Consider the following 19,416-nt stretch of genomic DNA (forward strand, 5'->3'; position numbering starts at 1 on the left):
ATCCTTTCCTACTTTCTATAACAACTCAATATTTTTAAATTGTTAACCCCTACAAAACCAACCTGGGATAAGCATCCACCCCAAAGAACTGAAATTTTCTTGTATGGGTGGGGATTTTAAATCGGATTTTTTCTTCTTTCTTGATTATGAGTCTTCTTTGTATTTGTTCCCGACCCATCAGACTCCTTGGAAACATCATAAGCAGTTGATTTGTGCAACTTCTTCAACTGAATAATCTCCTTGATTGAGTTTGGAAGATATCTCAAGGATTTTGTATTTGTTTCTTATATAGTTTTGTCAGCTAAATTTGATGAGCATGCTTTTATCTCAGGGTTACTAAGATATGGATGTCTAAAAATGTTCTGGATGAACTTTATATGAGATTGATGCTGTTCCTTTTAGACAAATTCTTGATTTAATCATATAGTTTAATATAAAAATCGTTTATTTAAATTAATTATCGAGGTTTCAAAGGATGTTTTTATGCGTTCTCATTACTTATCTACAGGTCCAACGATGAATATCAAAAAAAAAAATGAAAGGGGAGTGTTAAGTACGTCTTATTCTGTATAGAATATGCCTTGTTTGATAATCATTTATTAATTTAGAAATCATCTATCATGCCCTAGAGTCTACAAATTTTATTATTTTTTTCCTTTGACTACTAGTGTAGGTTATGAGTTTACAGGTATAAAATATAATAGTAAAAAGTACTCTATTTGTTCACTTATTCTTATTGAATCATAAACTACTATGCTAAAATATCCATTTTGAATGTTTGGCTGGCTTAACCCAACAGTGAAGAATTTTCAAAAGGATTTGAAGGGATATAATGGAGTTTTAAGCACTTTTAAGGCGTGTTTTACAATAATTATGGAGCTAATCGACTTTTTAAGGACTATAGGTAGTCTAAAGTCCATAAAGGTGATTCCTAAAGGGAAAAAAATACTTTATGCATATGGATTTCACCAAAAGATTCCTAGGTTAGATGGAGTAAATGTAATACTATAATGTTTACTTATACTTAATCAGTGTAACTCCATCTAACCAATTAAAGGAACATTAAAAAAAGTTAATAAAATCTGCTCAATCGTGAAAATACAATTAATAATATTGATAATTGTTAAACATTTTTTTGTCTCTCAAGACTTTTTCATAAGAAAGTACTCATTTAAAATCAATCTCAACAATTTTTTTTACAGTTTAAATCATCGCTAAAAGCCACGTTGATAGTTAAAAGGATTGCACATTTTTTGATCATTTTTCTTTTTCCTCTTATATACAACGATACTAGTGTTGGATTCGAGTATAATTCGAACTCGAAAAAAAACTACATTATCTGAAAATTATTTGAACGACCCCGAAATATTATTTAGATATTCGAACGAAACTCGAAAAGTTTTAATATAGATAAATATTGTCTACACTTTTATTGAGTAATCTATATTAATGAAGCAAAGTTTATCCGTCGTCTGCCAGTTTTAGAAAAAAAAGTCACGGGGTGTTCTCTAAATAGTGCTCTCTGATATATATTATATACAAATTTTTGATCTACGAAATAACAATGTACTGGTATTAATTAAACATTGCTGGCGTGTGCAAACAGCATCGAATAAGCGGCACTATTTCTGTTTGTTTTTGTTATTGCTCTCTGATGTATATCACCATTCTTATTCATGTAAAAATGAATTAACTCTTGCAACCGTTTTCTATGTAGGGTTGTTTGTGAGCGCTTGAGAAACTAAAGTACTCATGAGTTATTCTATCATATTAAGTTGCTGTTGTTGTTTTTCTGAAGTATCTTATTATTATTTTTTCATTTTCATATGAATTGATTTAATATTTAGTTATTATTTTTTCATTAAAATTATAGAGGATTACTTAGGTGATCGTCCATCTTTTATGATTAATTACTGCAATTTAAGTTCCTAATATTGAGTAGTTTAGCTGTACAATATGGAACCTAAATTCATTTTTTCTATGCTTTTATACGACTTTTTGAAATAATTTCCAATTATGAAAATTTTAAACCCGTATTGACTGCCTTATTGAAGTAGTAACATTGAGCTTGGGTTATTTACACATTTTTAAACTATATCTTCTTTCCCTAAAGTCTTAACTCAAGCTGAAACTCAATGCTCAAAAAACTCGAACTAAACTCAAATTTCAATTACTCCAACTCGATAGCTTAAATCCAACATCTAACGATACCATCAACCATATTCATCCATAAATTGATAAATTACGACTTCAAACAGTTGTATTTTTGTATGTAACCTCCCTTCTTATCTTTTCAATTTATGAACACCCCCTAATCTATTAAAACAGAATTAATAAGTAAAGGTTAAACTCCTCATTCTTTTAATAATTTAATCATGCAATGTTGGAATTAAAGGATTTTTTGAAAAAATAAAACGAATCAAACCAACCATCCAATATTTAATTGTCCATGACGGATGATTGACACTAAAGAGACACTCTTTTCAACTATCTACCCATCTTTTTCATATATATTATATATAATTTGTCAATAGGTAAAAGACTCTACAAGTTATTATCAATTAAGGAGTTACATAATCAACTCTTTGGAAGATTGACTATTCACTTTTACATTATATCACAATTCAATAACTTTTGACCCTTATAATGCTCACTAGCTTCATACATTGTCAGAAACTTTTGATTTTTGAAATTAAATCTTTGTTCAATTTTTAGAAGAGAAAAATGTTTTTGTTCTGAAAATTGGTGCAAATCGAAATTTTATTAGTTTTTCTTAAGGAATTTGCAAATTTTTATATTTTAACAAAGAAATTGGTTTCCTTTTTTTCCTAATATTTGTATTAACACAGATGGGGGGGGGTTTATATCAATTATAAACACTTATTGGAAATTTTTAACATAGTTTTTGTTCAGAGTGTGTATTCTAACATATGAACACTATTTCTGACATTTAGTTTTATACAAGTACGAGGGCTTGTTTGGAAATCCCTTAAATTTTAGCCTTTTTGGAGGGATCCTCGAACTTAAGTGCGATATAACTCCACTAAGACTCTTCATAAATACTTGTTTCAAAATCCTCACAAGAAAAAATACTTTACTTTTACTTTAATCACAAAATAGCATTTGTGCCAAAAATACAATTACAACATTATTGTTTTTTTTTTTTTTTTTGAACAAAAACGTGGTTTTAGCACTTTTTCGATAAGATATAGAGAATGAAACGCATAAAAGGTCATAACTAAGAAATGTATTTTTAGCCCTAACATTATGGGTTTTACATTCAAATTTCTGAGATAAGTTGATATGTACAATAGTACTTACTATAGTTTCAAGTATTTATGTAATTTAATAGACTTAATTAGAGCCCCGATATGATTTTTCAATATAATGTATTGTGTATCGGTAATTATGCAAGATAACTTTTGTCACCTTTAATTGTACATGAGCCTTGTTTACTTTCTTGTAGTTTTTTTCTTGTTTTTTTTGTAGGTTGCCCTGATTCAGTATAAGTAAATATTATTGAATTACATTTACTCTATCTGCCCTAGAAATAGTTTTTGAAGTCCATATATATAAAGTATATTTCCTTCGCTAGGAGCGATTGAGCCTACACACATTGAGTTCAATAAAATAGTTTCTACTGAGTGGTGAATTCTTGGATTTATAACTTTTTATTAGTATTTTGAGAGCTTTAGGTACCTAAAATGGTGGCCTTTGACACTGATTGCAATGGTATAAAAAGATGCTTCGAAAAATAAATACTTGATGTCGTCCTAGATATCCATTTCTTTCTTTATCTGTTCTAGTACCGACGGTCCAAAGTAACGACGGTCATAAAGACCTGTCTCTAGGTGTTATAGTAACGTTCCTAAGACTAGACTGGACCAAATGGGTTAAGGACAAACACTAGATTCAAGGACCTCTAATCTTCGAATCTGTCAATTTCCCTGTATTTGTAAGAATGCTAGTCATTTCCAATTATAATGTTGGATTATCAAAAAAAGAAGATAATTTGTTGAAAAATATGTGTTGTATCGACTTGCTTTATATGCTGAATTTAGGGTTGAGAAAGGTTTTTTTTAAAAAAAAATGGTTGTTGAAGTGTGCTTCTTCTTCTTATTTTTTACATTACACATATGTGCAAATAATTATGCATACATATAAAAACATGGATTTACCCTTTCAACAAAATGAGGGAAGACTGAGGACAAGGCATAATAACTTTATTATGTATGTAATATTGTTAGTGCAAAAAAAAATTCAATTTAAAAAATTGCTATAAATATTAAAATAAGAACACGACTACCGCTGTTGGCTCATATTAAAGAAGCTCCCATGCTATTAATAATATTTTGCTTCTCTATACATATACATAAAAAATAAAATTGTAATTTTATTTGCTACAGATACCTACTGCTCATAAGAAAACATTAATATGATAGCCAAAATAATAATAGTTGTATTATCATACCATTATTGTTTTTGTTTTTTTAGCAAAGTAAAGATATGCAAAATAAATATTTATTTACTTAAGTATGTAAATAATATGAACATATAATACAGGGTGTCCACCTTGAAAACCAGGCTCCTGGAGCATTTCAAAATGTCCATAATCCTCGCCACTTTATCTTCAGAATCTAGGAAATCTGCCTTTAGTGGCTTTTTGTGCACTTATGAGGACAAGATGACGAAATGTTTGCTATAGTTTGTTTATGCATAATGATTGCTAAACCAGAATGTCAAAAATAATAACAAACTTTCCTTTATTAATAAGAAAATTAACATGAATTATTAATAGTCCATATTTTGGAGTCCAAGCCTGTGCATATTTATGAAAGAGAGTTTTTAGTAAATAGGGTCGAAGAAATCAGGGAAAGTAGACTGGAAAACGACCGTTTAGTAACGGCGACCTCTTAAACAAGGTATCCTATATTGTAACAATCATAACTTTGAAAAATGTTTGCTTCGTTATTTTTCAATTATATTGGTCAAATTAGGTGTTTTCTTTTTGAGATATAAAATTGTAAAACATCTTGTATAGTGCTCCACAATTTTCTATTATTGAAAAATGGAAAGAGAAATCAATTAAGGAAAACATTCTTTAAACACTTTATAAATAGCTATTTTTACACAAACATAAATTGAAGAGTTGGAAAATATCATCAATCTTTTTCTCATTTAATATTATAATATAAGGGATATTAATATAAAATATGTCGTACAGCTAGGTCTATGTCAACTTGTTTGTATTCCTATCCGGTGCAGTTCAGTCCTGTATATTAGTCCCATAACTTATAAAGTTATGTCCTTTTATGACGTCACTGAACGTTATTTATTCTTCTTTAATCATTTCAAGTATTTGCAGTTCGAGGGGCTGATGGTCTTAAGAGCCATTCCCAAGAAATGATGCTCTAGGATCGGTCTTACGACATAAAATAAGACAATAATTGTTTTGTTAAATAGATCAGTATGCTAAAATAATCAAATAAATTATATTCTGTAAGTTATATCACCATTTTTTTTAAATTATTTAGATGAAAGCCACAGTTACGATAGATCATGTTAAGTATATGAATATGTTATTGGCTTTGAGTAAAAAAAAGAAACTTTTAAGGCTTTAAATTTTAACTAACGAGCATTACGAAAAGGCTCATAGCCTTAATCATAGTAACCATATACTAAAAATAATATTTTGTTGATATAAGGGTACTTATAGCCATGTAAAACAAGATATGATCCTTCGTATGAAGTAAAATAAGTGGAAAATCCTTTTTTCTCATTTTTTATCTTAACCGGCTTTTACATTGACAGATCACATATAAAGAAAATAAAACATATACTTATTCAACTTGACATAATGAAACTAATATATAATAAGTATTTCAGGTTACAGGATTCAAATTTATAGAAATAAAAACATTTAATACATATATTTTTATAAAATTTTACAGATAATATTTTTGAAAAATGAACTATTGAGTAGATTCTGAAAAATCAATTATTACAAACCACATAATTAAGGGTGATGAAAATAATTAAATAAATCAGTTCCTTTTTTCACAGCCTTTTTTTGACAATTTATTTTTGAAACTATATCAATCTATATTAACATATAAAAATGTTACATTGATTTAATTTGCAAAACTTTTTTTCTCTCTTATCTTCATTGTTTTTTTTTGTTTTTTTTTGCTTATTACAATGAAAGCTTTTGCATTTATATTTTTAGTACATGAATTTGTGAGTTCTTTCGCTCTTTATCTTATTTTATCTTTCACATTAAATATTTACAAATTTCTATTAACAATTATATTTATATATAGAAAAGCTATGCATATAAGTTTTCCCTACGGAAACAAGCAGCACTTTGAAAGAGAGGATTTTTTTGTGTCGGTGCAAAAAATATAATAGAAATATACAATACTTCTAGAGGTTGCTACTAGTTTATATATTTTTGCATATATATATATATATATGCAAAAAAACATGTGTAAAACACAGTAAAGTTTGACCATAAAAATTTATGTTTGTCACAAGCTTTAATATACCTATAAAAAAGTGATCAACTATTTCTGTTTAATGAGCGCCATTGATAAAATATATAAATGAATGGAGGTAAAAAAAAAAATATAAGGAACCTTAAAAATTTTGTTAATCCATTAACACTGAGGAAGATTTTTGAGTGAATATTTTTAAATTTAATTTTTTATGAATAAGAACTAAAAATATTTTCCTATGGAAAATAAACCTCCTTTGGCCTAGAAAAAGTATGTTCATATGATTACACTAGGAACTAAAATTTCTCATTAATGAACTACTAACTTTAAATCGGAACAAGTGTTTTTAATTAATTTGTTCAATATTTGCGATTAATTCAACATAAATACTACACTGAGGCATTTTCTATTTTTGAAAAAATATATATATATTAATTACAGAAGATACTATCATCAAATGTTTCCTAAAAAGAAAATTTTGTTTGAGATAAGAGAGAGGGCTTACAACTTTGTAGAATTGTGTCATTGGTGGATCAATCTCCGGATTCCAGTGGTAATTTAGTATAATACTGTTTGTAGCTGATAGTATATCGAACAATACAAATATAATTTGTTGTTTTTTTCAAAAGTTTTAGATTTGTAGAATAAATGTTTCCTTAATTAATGTAACTTATTCTATCGTTATGAGTGATGCCATATATTTAAAATATTGATTGGATTAGAACGGAGAAATTTGAATTTTTCGATAGAGAATCCGTCTCCTTTTTTCTGCGTAAGTTAAATCTTTGATCTGGCAATTGCCTTAATATAGTTCATGGCATCCTTATGAAATTTTTTCAGTTTATCAATGCTATCTTTTAAAAGATGATAAGTAAAAACTCAAAAAAACTATTCACAGTTATAATCGGAAAAAAATTATTTTGAATTGGAATTATAAGAGTTGTCATTGTTAAGAATTTTAGAGAAAAAATGGGAGGCCTTTATAGGCTTGTAAATTTACCATCACTAACATTTATGCAAAAATAACTATTTGAGGTGGAAAAAAAAGAATATTGTATGTTTATTTCCCCCTGAAATTGAGATAACTTCATTTTAAAACTCCCAGGTCATTGCTTTACAACTTTTATTTGACAAATATTTCAACTAACCCTCGGTAAAAACCGTGAATTAAGGTTGACTATTATACAAATATACAGTTAAATAATATTAATAATTAAGATATAGTAATTGGTTCTTCTGAATTTAATGGGAGGCGTCTCAAAGTATTTCTTTGTTGAATGGGAGTGTTGAAAATTAATGGTAAGTAACATCTATATTTCTACACACCTTTTGCCATCTTTGAGAGGTTTTTAAGCTCTTTCTAAAGGATTATTTTTTTTTTTTAATATATTTTAATTAAACCTAAGACTTTAGGCAATCATTTTCCGTTGGTTAGTTTATAGAATTTGTTACCAAAAGTCATACAAATTGATGATATTTGAATAGTCTTGTAATTTTATTTATGAAACAAAAATAGATAGCAAATGAAAAAATTATCTTTTTTTTAAATTTCTATTTTCATCACACTATTAATGTAAAACATGTTAAAGTTTGACCAGAAAGTGTAACGTTTGTCTCAAGTTTGATATATGTTTATAAAAAAGTGATACCATTTATTTTTTCTGAGTCTCTTTGACATTTTATATTTATAAATAAAAATGAAGAGTAGGGGCATTTTCAGTGGTGGACAAGTCAAATGGCTTTAATGTTCACTGAATATTAATAATATGTTTTATTTACACAAATATGAAAAGAGAGAGAAATATATTATACTAGTGAAGTTATGATGAAAAGTTCTTGACAGCTCTTTTTTCCTCCCACTTTCTCTTTTTTGAGGTAAGTATATGTCCTTTGGAAATATATCATATCTTTAAATTATATGTATGTAAATATAAAAGGTTTTTCTGACATTGTTGATAGACGAGATAGCGAGCAAAAGTCATGAGGGACTTATTAAGAAATGTAGTCGATAGTTTGGAAAAAAATATATGCACACACTCTTAATTTGGGGGCTTATAATTTATAAATTTTATAGGAAAATACTTGGAATTTGCTTTTATTTGATAGATAATAATAGGGATGTGAAAAATTCTATAAATCTTCGTGTGCGTAAATGTAAAAAGTTAGAATCTTTGAGAGACGACATATCTTTCATCAGTGATCACAATAAAAATGATCGTGTTCCTGATCACTAATTTGTTTCATTTTTTTAAAAATATTGTGCAGGTGATCAACATATACTTTTATTCTATTGTATGGACTGAGTATTTCGACAAGTGATGTGACAATTAAACGGAATCGGGAATCGGAGATATGTGTTTTTTCTGGAATCGGGGGAATCAACATTGGGAAAATAATGTTTAATTTGTTATTTCGGTTCATAGTTATTATTATTTATAACTGGTAAATTTTTGAAATTAAATTTAATTTATACCAAAAAAAAAAAAAATCCTATAATACCTTACATTCATTTTTGAAATTTTTCTCCTACAAATTTATTATTTCATTTTCTTAATTTTACATGAGAAATTTAATTTTTGAAAAAAAAATTCGAAATTTTTTATTATTTGTGAATAAGCTGTGGATTATTATTTTATTTTTTTAGATCCTCGATGGTTTTTTGAAATTTTTTGTTAATAGTTGTTGATTTTGAAAAAAATTTAAATATCGAATTGTATATTTGAAATTTTTTCAGAATTTTTGGAAAAAAATTACTTTTGGATTATTTTTCAAAAAATTCCAAACCAAGCCCCCTCCAAAAAATATATATATATATTTATCATCTTGTGAACGACCCTGATAGCATAATAGCTGATATTTTTTAACTATTATTTAAAATATTAAAGAATCCGCATCTGGAACTTTTACAAGAATAGCATCTGAATTTGCATCGGGATATTTTTTTCTAATTGCCCATCAACATTTAAAATTTACAATATTGAAATGCTCAGATCAAAAATCAAATAAATACCCAATTAAGATTAAATTTTACAAGTATCTTGTCTGGCATACATTCTTTTAAATAATAGGAAAAATCGTAAAAACTGGACTTTGAAAGATAATTTATCCTATTTTACAGGTTTACTACAAAAATAATCCCCGTACAAAGCGGATTTTTCTTCTCCCATCAACTGCGATAAGCGGGAACCTTCTGTAGATTATTAAAGCAAAGTTTGTCTGTTAGTCAACGGCATATTAATCTTGGTCAAAATGCCGGCAATAACTCTAGTATCTAAGATTTTTAAACGACACGGATTCCTTGATATGGGGAATTATAATAATTATATCCACGTAAATAAAAATAGAGTTTTGTAATAACGAAAATCTATGTCGCAAGAATGACAGAAAAGAAAAATTTCTTTAAACATGAAATATGACTCAGCAGATATGCATTGAAAAGGATTTTTTTTTTGTAACGTGTGTATTTGTGTATTCAGGTCTTTTAATATAAAAAGAAATGGGACATCATGATGAACGCACTTTTTGATGTATCGTCCGAAAAGGAGGAAAATCTTTCTTAAATAAATATTACGGAATTCTTTCATTTTATTTCGGTTTTCTTTTTCATCCTTGATGTATGTTTGCTGTTGAAAGGTTTTGGCGGGGGGATGACAGGGATAATTTATTGTGTTGTAGTTTTATTTGAAAAATGTTTTATTTTCCACAAGTTATTTGATTTATTGAAAAAAAAAATTGTTATAAACGTTAAGAAGAGATTATCCTTATTATTTTATTTATTTTTTTCGTATATTTTGTTATTGAATACCATATCAACAGGATAGGGCTTCATGATTGAATTATATATATATATGTATAAATACATCATGTATCAACATAAAAACAGTCTTGAACACAAATCAATAAAAGAAGAAAATTCTATTTATTTTTTTACTCCGTATTTACGGGCCATAGACCTATTTGAGTCAATAATAGTACTATTATTCAAATTTGTGAGATGAGTTAATTTACCCACTACTTTTAGCCATGGCTGAGAGCAGTGGTTTCCAACCTTTTGAATGCGTGAACCCTTAATAACATTTCCTAAGTTACGGTTACCCCAAAGAAACCAAATAATTTGGATTAATCTTTCTTCACTGCATTTTTAGATCTAACTCGTACGAGGATATGTATAAAATTTGATAGCAGTATATTTTTTAATAATTATCAATTAAGGTTTTTCATTTCCTACTTCAACTATGAAGTTAAATCCTTACTTCAAAATTCCGCACAAAATTTTATATTCCTTGTCTCTCGAATTCATCGTGGACAATTTAAAATTTTACAAAGCAAATATTAGTTAACTTGACTATTATAATCAGAAAATGTAAATATTAACATGAGAATACAATACAAGGACATTTGCTTTCATACAAAAAGTTGGGATCGTGACCTTCATGTTAGGTACCACTGGTTTAGAGCATTTAATTGATTTAAGAGGTTACTTTATGTGCAATTTGAGACACATCCATAAGGTTAATAAGAATAATTTGTTGATAAAAATTGACAATAATTGGTATATTTATATAGCAATGTAGATTTGACAGATTTGAAAAACTTTCTGACACCTGGAGGAAGCAAAAAAAATTATCCAATTTTCAACACATTAGTAAAATTCATATAAAAAAATTAACAAAAAATAATTCAACTATTTATTTAATTTAAATTAATAAAAGTTTTCATAAATCAATGTAATGAAGAAAAAAAAATATTTGATGAATGAAGTCATTAAGTTCAGCTAGTAAATTATTCAATTTGGCATGGCATTATCTCACTAACATAAAAATGTACTCAGTATTTTAGAGTCAGCTGTAGGCTGCTTCTTTTCCGCTTATTTGTTCTCTGAATGGTGTTGTGTTGAACTAAATTGTGTTGTTTTTTTTTAAGTTGTAATCAACTTCCAACAATTATTGAATTGAGTGACAAAAAATGATTTTTATACGTATTTTTGTTTATTTATGCAGGAAGGGTTAAAAACAAACATAGGGTCGGGTTAAATGTAGAGAAAAATAATACTTTTTACGTAGAAAAGGAAAAATGGTATTATGTGTATGTTGGGTTTTCTTCTTTGTTCATTCTTAAATAGATCGTTGTGGTGTGAATATAATTGATCTGAATGACAAAACAATAATATATTTATTTATAACTCTATTTTTGTGGTTATTACACATATAATTCAAAACAGTCGAACAAATCAGTCTGAAATTTAGAATGTGGACATTTAAACTGTCAAGCGTGTTTCTATGGTTTTAGGCCTCCAAAGTAATTAAGTGGATGTTTTTGATCTAAACAACGCCTCTTTCCCCTTCTTTCTATCTCTTTTCTTCTACTTTATGTCTTTGCTTTTTTGACCCTCCATTCAGCCCTGCAACACAGGTTCCCTCTGCCAGTATTTCAATAAAAAAAATTCAATATTTTCACTACACTAATGATACTGTAAATGTTGAGAGTTCTCCTCTCTATAGCAGTTGTACATTTTTTTCCCCCAAAATTATGTCACAAGCAATGGGTATGAACATCAGTTTTAATTTAGTAGTACTATATGCCCCGCACTCTCCTCATCCTCTTAGAAGTGTTCATCTCTAGAGTTACATTCATTCTCACAATGTGTTGAATGGACATTTTAATCCTTTAGCGCATTTTACAGGATATATCCTTTTTTCAATTTCTCCTTTTTTTGCTGTAGACGCAATATCTGATCTTAAAAGAAAAACTTATGTATTATAAGGGAGAGATAGTTTTTTGTGAGTTTTGACTGGGATTAAAGTTATCCGAAAGATAACTAGTGGTTACAGATTGAATTGAAAATAATAAGTTCAGAATATTTCAAGTTGACAAATTAAATGAGGACGGGACTAGGAAGCGGAAGGGAATTAATAAACTTCAGGGACTCCTTTATCGATGTAAAGCCATGATTATTATTATTTCAAAGGGGAGGAATGAAAGGGATTCATGGATTGTGTTAAAGATATAGCCTTCCCAAAGGATCAATCTACTCACTGATCCATGTGTCTTTTATTTCGTTATGATTATTTTCTAGCAGCAGATTGGTTAATGATTCATGACTCAACCTTTCTCCAAAGATTCAAATATCGACAGTTGTATTTCAGGAGTACCACATTTATGTTATACCATCTGGTTATTTTACAACAACTATATCTTATTATGTGAAATTTGTTTACCCCAGAAATGAACATGGATTTGACAAATTGATCAATTCGTTAATGGGTTGATTGAAATTAAAATTGGGGAAAAAGGAAATTTTTATCTGTCTTTCAAAAGGATGTTTGTAAGGTTGAGTGAGTGCATCATTGACTTATAGTATATCGAAGTAATATATTTTATGATTATTTAACAAGTTCCTTCCTTCAATCTCCCACTACATACACAATATGTACAAAGTGCCTAAGTATATTAAATGCATTAAAAACTAATTTATTATGTGGGAGGTTTTTTTATGTGTATATAACCAAAGACGAAAAAAATATACATAAGAAATTAAATTTGTAATAAAAAGTACTTGTGTTTAATATCGAAATCCAATTTTTACATACGTACATAATATATTTAAATACATACATACGATCATTAATATACAGATATACTTTCTACCTATAAGTCCATAAAAACCTTTTGCATATAAAAAAATAAATAAAGGATTAGATCCACCAGAATTTGCACAAATAGATTGAATCACATAATCTTGCATAAATACTCTACCGATTGAACTCATGAGTCAATTAATTTTCCCATTGTGTGGCTGAGTATATTTATTTGATATAAATGTAATTGTTTTTTCTACCCTATTCTGCTACAAGCATTCAAACTACGGCTTACACATTTCTCTTAGAAGTAAGTGCTTGCTATTTTTTCATGGGTCATTAAAATTGGGGACCTAAAACTTTGAGTATTATGAACTAAAGACACTTCAAAACCATTTTTTGATATGTTTTTTGATATTTGATATTATATTTGGCTATATTTTCATTCCCTATATCCTCCTTCACTATAAATAACAGCCTCGACACGTGGACTAACAGATTGGCAGCTCATGACGTTGAAAGTCATGGCCTACCAAACTGGTATGATGGCAGCTCGAAGCTTTTTCCAAGACCCTGCAAACTCTAGAGGGTTGAGGTCATTACTAGGGGAGGGGTACATAAAGGAAGGCATAAGTGTATCAATTCCAAATATGCCAACAATGGTTTATGGTCAATAATAAGTATTATATATCAACTCAAATATTTGAAATCTCTATCTTTAGTAAGTTGTTAATTAGTCAAAATATTGTGCATCTTGCCTTTAATAATTTAAGGGATCTAAGATGTGCTTAATTTTTTGCAGTTTTGTTAAACTTAAAAAATTGAAGCCTACATAGATGAATTGATAGTATTTGAAAATAAGGAGGAATGGGTTATTTTATCGAACAGTCTGTACTACGCCAAACATGGCCTCAGAGGCATGAAAATTTGCAAAAATTAGTTTTAAGACAAGGCCGTAGTGCAAGGGGGAGGAGGGGACATAAACCCGAAAATTGGGCAGTTTAATCTATATTCTGAGGAAAAATTGTTTAATTTTTTTAACGTTTAGATATCGGATGACCAAATAAGGATTGAATCATCACAGATCCCTTCTAAATAATGAGTTTTTCTGTTGTTGTTGTTTTTTTGTGGGGGTCAAAACTTTTTTGCATACGTAATAGAAATAATGCTTAAAAATATTGTGGACATAATTGTATATAGAAAAGTCCAGTGTGTACTCATAGAATTAATGAAAAAGCCGAAGACTATGCAAATCTTTTTTGCAATAAATAATAATAACAAAAGTAAGAATATTTTTGACTCTTGTTTTTTTTTTTTTACTTATACGCAAAAAGTACAAAGCCCCCACATTTTGCATTTATTCCTGCTTAAAGAGTCTAAGAAGATGTGATTGAACATCATGTTGTTTCTATGTAGATATTATTGTTATGTTTCGTTCTGAAAATCCATGACCGGTCTGAGACCGTTGTGATTTTAGTGGATCGGTCTCAAAAAAAAAGGTCTGGATCGGTTCCAAAGAAATTTTTTGTCTGCTCACGAGGAATATTTACTGCATGGTTACTAAATACTATAATTGATATTCGGTCCCAAACCTATTTCACCAGTTTGGTCTCAAATGATTATTTATGTATCTCAAATCATGTCCTCAAATGTATTCTAAGCATATCGGATATAAGATAGTTCATAGATACCCCATGAAGCTACCCAGCTGCCCTTGTCACACACAGAGCGTTAAAAGGGGTGTGAAATGGTGAATTTTGATTTTCAAAAAAACCCAAAAAAATTTGGATCAGTCTAATATAAAATTTGGTATACACCGATTCCGTTGATGAGTTGTTCAAAAATGTCTTGTTTTTCCAAATAGTGATAATTGTAGTAGGTACTTTATATGAAGTTAATGTTGCATGAATAATATTTGAACAAGTCAAAAAATCAGGATAATGGAGAAAATCGGTTATAGATTAAGACTGAAAAAAATTGTCCTATATTTTGCGACCAAGAAATTGGCCAACGATTTTAAAACGATCAAATCTCAATCAATAGTGTAAAATCGAGGTCTAAGCCGAAATATCAGCCGATATCCCTCTAAAAAAACTTACTTAAGGCCGTAGCGAAAAAATAAAAAATAAATCTAGGACCGAGTCTAACACAAATACATATATATAAATGCTGATGAAGGTAGGAACTGAATATTAATCACACTCATAGCTAAAGGAAGGGAAATTAACGTTCAAAGAGTACCATACATACGCATTAGGGTGTTTCAGAAGACAGACCATAAAAAATTAAGGGTCCCAATAATATAAGCATTCCAGACGGTCGCAATAATTTTCCGTATGAATGTATATCAACACAAAAACAACTGAAAACAAATTGCATTTTCTAAGGATAAAATAATCGGATATAAAATATACGGACATATTTGTTATTTACATAACATTTTGCAAGGAATAAGCTTTTTGTATGTGGGTATTTATTATTGAAAAGTAGGCTCAAACTTGGAAATAAGATAAAAGAGTAAAGATACCCAAAAAATGTAAATAAAAAATCTCAAAAACCAGATTTGATATGAAAAAAAATTAATACATATTTGTGATCAACAAGTCAAGAAGTACTGATAGAATTGATTATAAAGTTTAGAATTTTTTGAAAAAGTAAAACTTTGTTGAATTACACATAAATTTTAGTTTTGACTGTATGATGCATAAATTCTACTAATACTGTTGCTTCTGTTCCCCTTTTTGGTTCTTAAAGTAAAATCTATCCTTTATAAAGTTACTAAGGGTGATTTTCCTATTTGATTATTCAGTTATATTTTATGTAATTAAGTAAAAATATAATATAATATATTGTATCAATCCTTAATATGAATATAAGCATTGCAAGATATGTGCAATGCTTTTCATATATCTCTGATATATAAAATAATAAACCATGCGTGGTGCATACATAACACTAGTGTTGATGGTATTCATATAATATCTGGGGACTCCTAAATATTTGTGTTAGGCTTTAGTCTGAAAATCTTAGACCGGTCCGATAGTATTATGATTTTTAGTGGCCCGAACTGATTATTTCCATTTGAAAAAATAGGTTTATATGTGTATCATAAAAAATAAACTCTGAATTGACCATAAAAAAACATAGCACAGGATTGTTTTCTTTCAAAATTGAGTAGAGACTGATTTTATCGATGAATTTTTGATTATGTGTTGTGTGTTTCAAAATTGTAAGCATTATCAATAAATGTGCTGCATAAATCATATTAATACAGCTCATAAGTGAAGAGATCACGGTCTGGATCGAAATATCCGTCAAAATTCCTCTCCAGGTGGTCCATTCAAATCTCAACACTTACAAATTCAATAGTTCATGAAGGTTGAGTAATTGAAATTAATTCATACTCAGATATATTAAAGCATAAACAATTTGTGACAAAAATATTGAGCTCCCTAGCTTAACTACAAATCGAGAAAAAACTCCTGTCTCTTGGACTACCGTCTACGCTGTCACCAAGTCCGAAACGTTGGAGAAGAAGAAGGGCTCTGTCAAAAAGGCCAAACTGGACCTGTAAGATTTAAAGAAAACAGCCTAGGACAAACCCCTCAAGTCCATGAGGGTCCATACAAGAGATTTAGGGCTTTCCTATCGAACTGTTTAGAGAACTATAACAAAAGTTGGTGGAAAGAGTCTTGTTTCGGTAGAGAGGCTACTTTTGACACTAGCAATGAAAGAAATCTATCTCCTTCGTCTTAAGACTCTTTTAAATGAGTTTTGAAATTTTTTGAGTTTTTTTGAACTGTTTTATGATAGTTTTTGGCACACCTATAGCCCTTATGTCAACCTTCTCGACTATCCCTCGAAGCCACTGTCAGCTAGCACTGGGACCTTATGACAGAGAACCACATCTGCAACGGTTACCAGGATTTTAGCCGCCGTCTGGAAGCCATCATAATCGCTAAGGGTGGCTACATTCATGATTAAGAGACCTCAGACACGCATCTATTTATAGTATTAATTTGCTTGAAGTTCTATTGTTAATTAATAAGTTATATCTTTTGAATTTTAAAATATGTTTTTTCTACATATGTTGAATTGTCCGAGTACGTGGAATAAGTTACTGATCAATTAAAATAACTCTTTCATATTTCTAACTGTATTGAGACACCCTATTCCATATTTATTATTTCTATTGAGGTTACAACCACACTCATTCACTCCTATATATACACACCAAAAGAGAAAGTATTAATGCCAGCATGCAAATTACAAAGCTTCTATAGATATTATGAGTGTGTAAAAAAAAAAAACTAGCGAAGAGAATGAAATTTTATGGGCCTCTTCCTAATAATAAAATTTCATAAATAATCATGATGCAAAAAATATAAAAAACCTCTATTCAATGGCAGATGAATTCTCTTTTTCCCCTCGCTCCCCTTGATTCATTCATTCAACAATAATTAATGGCTTGAAACAAAAAAAAAAGCTATTGATAAAGCATTAAAAAGGCACAAGTTAGTTATTTTATTTATTTATAAAAATACATAAAAATCTTTGATTCTAGTTTTTTTAACAAATAAAGTATGAATATATTATATATAACATGTCACGTCCTTATATTTATTGTATCTTGCAACATTTCCTCTTTAAAAAAGATAACTAATCTAAAATCCGGTGGTATTATTTAGTCCATTCTTAGTCCAACTATAAAATAATTATTATTAATGTAATAGTACAAAATGTACACACAGAGTAGCAGTTGGAGTACAACCAATCAACGTTTAAAACAATAATATGGAGAAGAGAAATAGAAAAATCAATAGTTGACAGTAAAAGACAAATTCTGCTTCTTTACCAACACAAAAGTTTACATTGTATTTATTCTCAGCTGTCGATGTTTTCTTTTTTTTTTTACCCTTGCCAGTTTTCGAAACGTTGATTATGCTGTTTTCGAGATACAATTAATGTTCACTTATGAATCACTTTAAACAAAATATGACCACATTGTTTCAATGTCCGTAGTTTGTAAACACAGATGATGTCATCAACAATTCATTTGTAAAATTGATCACGGCGGAATTATCAATTTGACATATTTATATCTCAATTTTCAATGTGGTTTATTCGGACTGAACTTTGAATGGATCAAAAACTATGATGACATCAGACCAGTCTGTGATTTACACACTTTAACCCAACCCTCATAAACTAGTTGGTAAATTTATAGTTCCAGCATTGAAATATATGGTAATTACTATTAAACAACTGTTTACTACTGAAACAAGAGCCAATTAATGTTCAAATAATCAACGTTCAGAACATTATTATACCTTGTAAATTTGTTTGTTGGTGATATATATATATTAACTTCTTTAAACAGCGTTAATCTATTCTGACACTCAATTAATACATTAACAACAAATATATAACAATTAAAAGATAACATCTCGATTTTGTATAGGGTGAGGATTTGAAATCTGGAAAAAGTTTAGACCTCAATATCCTTGCAACCCTATGTTCTAAGCTTATGAAAGTGTGTTCATCAGATATAGCTGACAAAATTGTACAAGAATAAACATAAAATCCATTTAGATATCCTTCGAATACGAACGCTGTGCGGCCATCATTGTGTGCATCCGTGCTGGACACACTTCCATGAACGCAAATAACTTCATTTATAATAATACTCCAGAACTTAAATTGATGGTCATAGATCTGATGTCGTACTAGAATTTTAAATTTGTGTTATTTCTCCAAAACTGGAATTATTACAGAAAAATCTATATTTTTAAGACCTCTATATTTTGGTCTAAAATACATTTGCTCTCCTATTTCGTAGGATCTGAAAGAGTGTACAATAAACGTGCACATAACACTGTTGACTCCTTGCGGGCTTCCATTCTCGAGGTTCGAGCCAATATGTACAAGAATTTTCTCATCAACGCCTCTACCAATTTCCAGGCCAGGTTGAAGATTGTTGTTGAAGCTGGAGTATGTTAGTGGTATTGAGTGACTTCACTATAATAGACCTCTACGTGTAAGAACAAAAGATAAATGAATTGTGCAATTAATTTTTTCAAATAAATTGTAATATACATTATCCTTAAATTTTCCAGATTTAAAATCCCCAGTTGTTTTTTTTTATACCTTTTATGACGTCAAAATGCTCCCGATTTTATGCATGGGAAAAAATAATGATCACAAATTATTGCAGTTAATATATTTGGGTGGAATAACTATGCTGCCTGTAGGTGGTGTTTGAAATTGGATCATAAATTAATGGGTATTTGATTGTTAAAAATATTTTGTAAATCGAACATCTATTAAATTAATCATTGAATAAT

The 19,416-nt window shown here is 29.0% G+C and overlaps 1 protein-coding gene across 19 annotated transcripts in view; it reads left to right on the forward strand.

The window, feature by feature from the left end:
* Positions 1–19,416, forward strand: part of LOC121122898 (protein turtle) — a 356,799-nt gene that overhangs the window by 277,525 nt on the left and 59,858 nt on the right. The gene's annotated exons all lie outside the window — the stretch shown is intronic.

Source organism: Lepeophtheirus salmonis, chromosome 8 (assembly GCF_016086655.4).
Source record: "Lepeophtheirus salmonis chromosome 8, UVic_Lsal_1.4, whole genome shotgun sequence".
NCBI classification, from domain to species: domain Eukaryota; kingdom Metazoa; phylum Arthropoda; class Copepoda; order Siphonostomatoida; family Caligidae; genus Lepeophtheirus; species Lepeophtheirus salmonis.